The sequence below is a fragment of the Cydia amplana genome, chromosome 6 (genome assembly GCF_948474715.1).
Source record: "Cydia amplana chromosome 6, ilCydAmpl1.1, whole genome shotgun sequence".
In the NCBI taxonomy this organism is placed as follows: domain Eukaryota; kingdom Metazoa; phylum Arthropoda; class Insecta; order Lepidoptera; family Tortricidae; genus Cydia; species Cydia amplana.
The window spans coordinates 9,775,338-9,781,505 of record NC_086074.1 but is presented as its reverse complement, the minus strand read 5'-3'; positions in this window follow the sequence as shown (position 1 = coordinate 9,781,505).

Here is a 6,168-nt window from a genome sequence, read left to right as displayed (position 1 = left end):
TAGATAATTTGCAGAAGTTCCATTCGTTATATTATTATAGTCTCGTGCATTACGAACCTGGTTCAAGTCTGTTGCTCATTGATTTTACGGATGTTGTCAGGTGACAAGCAAAAGACACTAAGTACCTCCACAAGTTCATAGCCATAGTGAACCATATTAGTACGAAAATAAGGTTGATTTTTGTTTAAATATTTTATAGTAATTAGTGACTTTTGCTTGTCACCTGACGATATACAGAACCTTATGCCGTTGTTAAGGAAAACATAAATTACCTATAAAATTACCCCACCTTGACTTGCAAAACGCAAGTCATTAGAATGACAAAAGCGGAAACTTGAGTGTTTGTAATATTATTTACCCGTTTACTTCACTGATTTCTTTTCTCATTACTGCTGTTCCTAATTTAGCTTGTTTACATGAAACTAGCCTATGATTAAGTTCGCACAAAATGTATGTTTACATGACCTAGGCAAGCTGTCATCGAATTTAATGATGTTTTAGTACGTACATTTAAAGTGATGATTTTTACTGCCGCGAAACAGGTAATTTACATATTCGACGAAACTCGCCGCCCCTCACGCACACGTGTTTGTTAAAGAAACGTAGAACATTCCTCATTATACAATGACGTCAATGACTTATCACCAGACATCGTAAATTTAAATTTTGTTAGTTCTCATTGCAGCGAGGTTGAGTTAAAAAAATTGGTAGAATCAAAGATTATCGAAACATATCAGACAGATTCTGGGCATTCTGGCTGAACCGAAAATTCTATTAAATTTACGATGTCTGCCTATCACAGAACAATAAATTCCTGCAAATAGCTAGAATGCCTACGAGCACGGCTCTGGATTAGCGACATACTTACTTACAGGTATTTTTTTCATTCGTTAACAGGCAACTGAAGAATTAAATAAATGTAAGATTGTTTTAAATGACCTACTTTTGTTTTAGCTAATAGAGAAATAGGTGCCTTCCTCGTACTACCTATACTGTTTTATATCCCTATAGGTATAGGAGTGTGGAAAGTAATTTTGATGTTTGATTTTTACCCTACAGTTACCTAAGTTGTCAAGTATATTATGTAAGTATCCAGCATTCGTATAGTGTGAGACTTTGTATATGTATAGCGACGCGGTATTGCGTGATAGTGCGACAACAAGTGGGTTATAACACTAACCTTAGGTTATTTTAAATACATTGTTCTGTTGACCTTCGATTACTAAGTGATTGAACGTAGATTTATTTATTCATATACCGAAGTTTAATTACCTTATTCGTTATGTATATTTCAGAACAAATATTTATATGGTTGTGTTAATTACTTATCCATTTGAAGTTATTTACTAACAGTTCTGATAGGAATGATCGGCTGTGGAAATGGACACAGTAATTTTGTAATTATACTTTATTGAATATTTCCATGTCATATGATTTAAATCATTTGTTTTTGTTAAATTTTATTTCAGTTTTTTCCTATAGGCAAAGTAATACTAAGTAATGACCTCAAATGGAATAGTATTTAATTTGTCTGCGTATGAAAACATAGTCAATATATTGTTGAACAAGTTTGTAATGTTTGTTATTATTGTATTTGTACAAGTACCTAAAACGAATAAATTGTTGTCATGTTTTTATGTAAGTGGACTGGGAATAGATTTAAGTATATAAAAGATTATGTATTTTTGTATTTATGAGACATTATAATTAAAACAGTTTTATATTACATTGTGTTATCATTATCATTACATGGTTTATGTTTATGCTCATATCAGGTGTATGTTTCCCCGCTTCAATACTTACCCTACTAACTTAAGCATTAGTGTCCGACCGAAACATGTATTTTTGCCGAAACCGAATGTTCGGCTCTGGCTCTAGTTTCGGCCGAAACCGAAACTTTTGAAGACTTGTTGAAATTGTTGAAAAAATGTCATAAAACCGCTTTTAAACTCATATTAAGGGGCTGTCAATACCCAATGTCCTTGAAATTGATGTTACTTAAGGGGCTCCGTCACGCCAATGACCTTCGATCTGAATCACTTAGTTTTCTTATGTTTTTTGTAGCTTATCATATTAACAGCAACGGCTTTAAGCAATGTAGTATTCCATATTTACTTCAAAGTTCATTGTCTTCGAGATATTTGGCATCAAAGTTGAACAATTTAAGGCCAAAAAACTGGTTTTCTGGCCATAACTTTTGTGTTAATTCGTTTAAAATTAAAACCCTAGACACGTTTTACGAATATTATTTGGGTTCGTCTTTGACGTGTCGTAAATAACCCAAATAACATATGTAGATTTCCTATAAGTAATATCCTTCACAGCAATCTAGATACGAAAAATGTGTTCTTTTAGACAATGTTTAAAAAAATCATGAAATAGTATCAATTTCTTTCAAAATCCGGTAGACAATAATGGAGATAAAGATTGAAGAACCCGATAGCCGTTTGTCTTATAAAAATCTATCTGTAGTGCAAAAGTAGGAGATACGATTCAAAACTTGTCAAAAATCGATGAAAACCGTACCGTAGCCCTTTTTAAGAAAAACTATTTGATTTAGTAATGCAAAGAATATATTTATACCTATGTTAATATTTATTATATTTTAAGAAAAACGGCCGAACCTTTCGGCCGGGCCGAAACATACGCAATGGTACTTCGTTCTATGAAACTAAACTATGTGACAAAAACCAAATTAATGTTGTGGAACAAGTAGGACTACAATATTAATACATATACTGATTTATGCATACAGAAATTAATCGGTTTATTATTAAACACAATTCCACTAATGATGGGGCCACTGAACGGTCGACGCAGTCTTAAGAGGCTGTCAATACCTAAAACGCGCACACTGTCTAATTGTATCGTAGTAAATGAGATAGCACTGTCGCATGTTACTGGGCCTGGGCAAGGGAATAATAAGAAAACTCAATCATCTTCCTCGTGTTATCCCAGCATTTTGGCCACGGCTCATGGGAGCATGGTCCACTTGACAACTAATTCCAAGAATTGGCGTCGGCACTAGTTTTTACGAAAGCGACTGCCATCAGACTGACCTTCCAATCCAGAGGGTAAACTAGGCTTTATCGGACTAGTCCGGCTTCCTCAATGGTAAATATCAAATGATATTTCGTACATAAGTTCCGAAAAACTCATTGGTACGAGCCGGGGTTTGTAGTGTTTGTACCTGCTACCTTTGGATTGAAAGTCGCACGCTCTTACTCAACGCTAGGCCACCAGCGCTCAAGGGAAATAAGAAAACTATTGAAATAAAAATAAATGTGGATTATTTGTGTAATATTACTGATCGTTAGCGGTTTAGGTATAAGTAAATGTTTTGACAAATTGATTTTAATTTCAGACACATAAGTCAAGAAATAAAGACATTACAACCGTTTAATGGTGATTTTAAGACCAATATTTGAAATTATTTTCTATCGAGCCGATGTCGTTCAATCATGTATCGAGTGCGGCCACGGTAGAGATGTAGTAGGTACCGTCTTTACTATACCTAAAGGCACACAGGGGCCCCGAAGGACAGACAGTAACAGTCTAACAGTAGTATTTGATTACCCTTACCCATAATAAATAAAAAAATACTTTCCAAAAGGGTCCCAAATTCTTGATTTAAGACAGAAAAATATTGTAAAACGACAGTCAGTGCTGCCTGATATTGAACGCGGATTTTACGTCGATTTTTGCGGCATGGTGGAGACTAACAGCGGTTACGCACTACGTCCGATCTAGGGATTGCAGAACCGGTAATGTTTCAAAGAACCGGGATTTTCGGTACCAGGCAAAAATGGAACCGGGATTTCCCGGTATTTTCGGTACTTTCGGGACTGCCTTCAAAAATCAGTTTTCACATCAATTTTCAGTAAAAAAAAGCGTAAAACGACCACGAATCTTTCTTAAAACAATAAAAAAGTAGCACAGTGAATGTACACACTTCTTTTGTACCATAATATGTGTCTTTAAGTCACACAATCATTAATATAATTTGTTTTTTTTCCTAAACTACATGATATTTTTACTATCTTTGTTGATTTGATTGGCAAAAACTGAATTGTGGCTCAGTAATATCTTTTTTTTTAAATATGTAAGACGTTTTGTGAAAAAGGATAAAAAAATTGATAATTTTCGCATGCGTTCAAAATGGGCTGTGGACCTTCGAACACATAATAACTATCAATACGACAAATCAAGAAATTATTCAGCCAGAATTATTAATTCATTTAAAATTTTTAAAATATCATTATCATATGTGAGTTTCTTATACCGTGTTTGAATTTGAATTAAAAGTAGTATTTTATTAATTACAAAATTGTCTCTATTTTTGCTTCTAGTTAGTATACAAATATGAAATAACTAATTGTTCGTATAAAATTATTTATCGTACAAACATTTATGCCCTTAAAGTATCAAATTACGCAATTTTATATTGTCAGCATTGTCAAACCCATTGACTTTTTTTTAATTTATTTTAATGTAGCGATCAGCCGTAAAAGTATTACCATCAGCCTTAGATTGACAAAATATATTTACTTTCTTTATAAAACATGATATTTCATGCTAAGTAACAGGAAGCAGTCAAATATTAAATTGTACCGCAAATTTTAGTCCCGAAAATCCCGGTACTCCCGGGATTTTTATTTTGAAATCCCGGTTCTTTGCTTGGCTCTAAATCCCGGGAATTCCCGGTACTTTCGGTACCGGTATTTCCCGGGAGCAAACCCTAGTCCGATCCGAATCCGTGAAAATATGGTCCGAAGTAGCCGTAGAACTATTTCTATGGTCGCACTAGATCTGTCTGATTTCTTTCCGAAATCGGATGACGGAGTGCGTAAATTACCATAGAAATAGTTCTACGGCTACTTCGGACCATATTTTCACGGATTCGGATCGGACGTAGTGCGAAACCGTTCTAAGAGTTAATTAGATGCTTGCGTCTATCAAAGCGTCAGGCTGGAGCAAATGTCAATTAACTTCAAGTTTATGTAGGTCGATGACGTGATACGCTGACGCGTAATGGCTATTAGGCAAAATCATCATTTAAAAGTCAATTCTACCAGCAAATATAAGAAAACAACTCAAAATTTGCATTTGATTACTTTGCCTCACATGTGAATAAAATGCAACTTTGCTATTCGTTTTTGAAGTGCAAAGTAAGCCTTTCCGAGCTGGTGTGGTGAAAACTTGTTTACCTATTTATTTTTGGTATTAACCCTAAAACTATGCGAATTACAGAAAAGTTTATAGGACATTTAGTCTTTAATTATGATCGAGAATACACTGTTAAAATCTTTCCGGTTGCTCGTGGACGTGTTATGTTATGACTGTTATGAGAATGTTCATGAGGCAGACCAAGATAACTCTGCAGCGACTTTGATAGCACAGACTATCAAAATAGCTGCAGTTATCTTGGTCTGACAGTTTCGTTGGTTTCGTGTTCGACATTAAAATTACAGGTCGATTGGCCAATGTACTACCCAAAGATCCTGGTTTTAGTAAGTATTAGATAAATTGGGACAATCGAACTGTTTAGTATCTGGGACATAAAAAAGTAATAAAAATAAGGTTTCATAATCTATAGTAAAAGAAATGGAAGGGACCCAAAATGTTAAATCAAAATACTTTGTAAGTGGTTTTCAAAACGATAATTTATTGATTTAACCGCAAATATATTAGTTTATATACAATAGGGACGTCAACAATATGCAAACCGAGCCGAGTGTAATCTAGTCATTACGCTAATAAATGTTTTATCGTCGTTAACAACTACGACACGTAAATTAAATTAAATGATCACTGGCTGTTACTCGACGAAGTAATTAATCCTAATCCGGCCACCCGCGCCGCAATCTCAAATTAACTACAAACGAATGTCACATTCTAAGCTTCCCAAATGCCAAGTTCTACACAATACGCATACAAAAATCAAATACACTAAAGACAACCACTTAATTTTTCAACATATTAAAAATACTACAAATATCAAATATCTTTAAATCTACTTAAAAGGTTCTATTATGTACACTATAAGACTATTGAAAGTCAGGATAACGAACGTGCTCATTATACGTCAATTATAATACAAACTCAACAATTTACCATCTTTTATTATGATATTGCGGTTATCGTGTTCTGTAATTCGATATCTGGAAG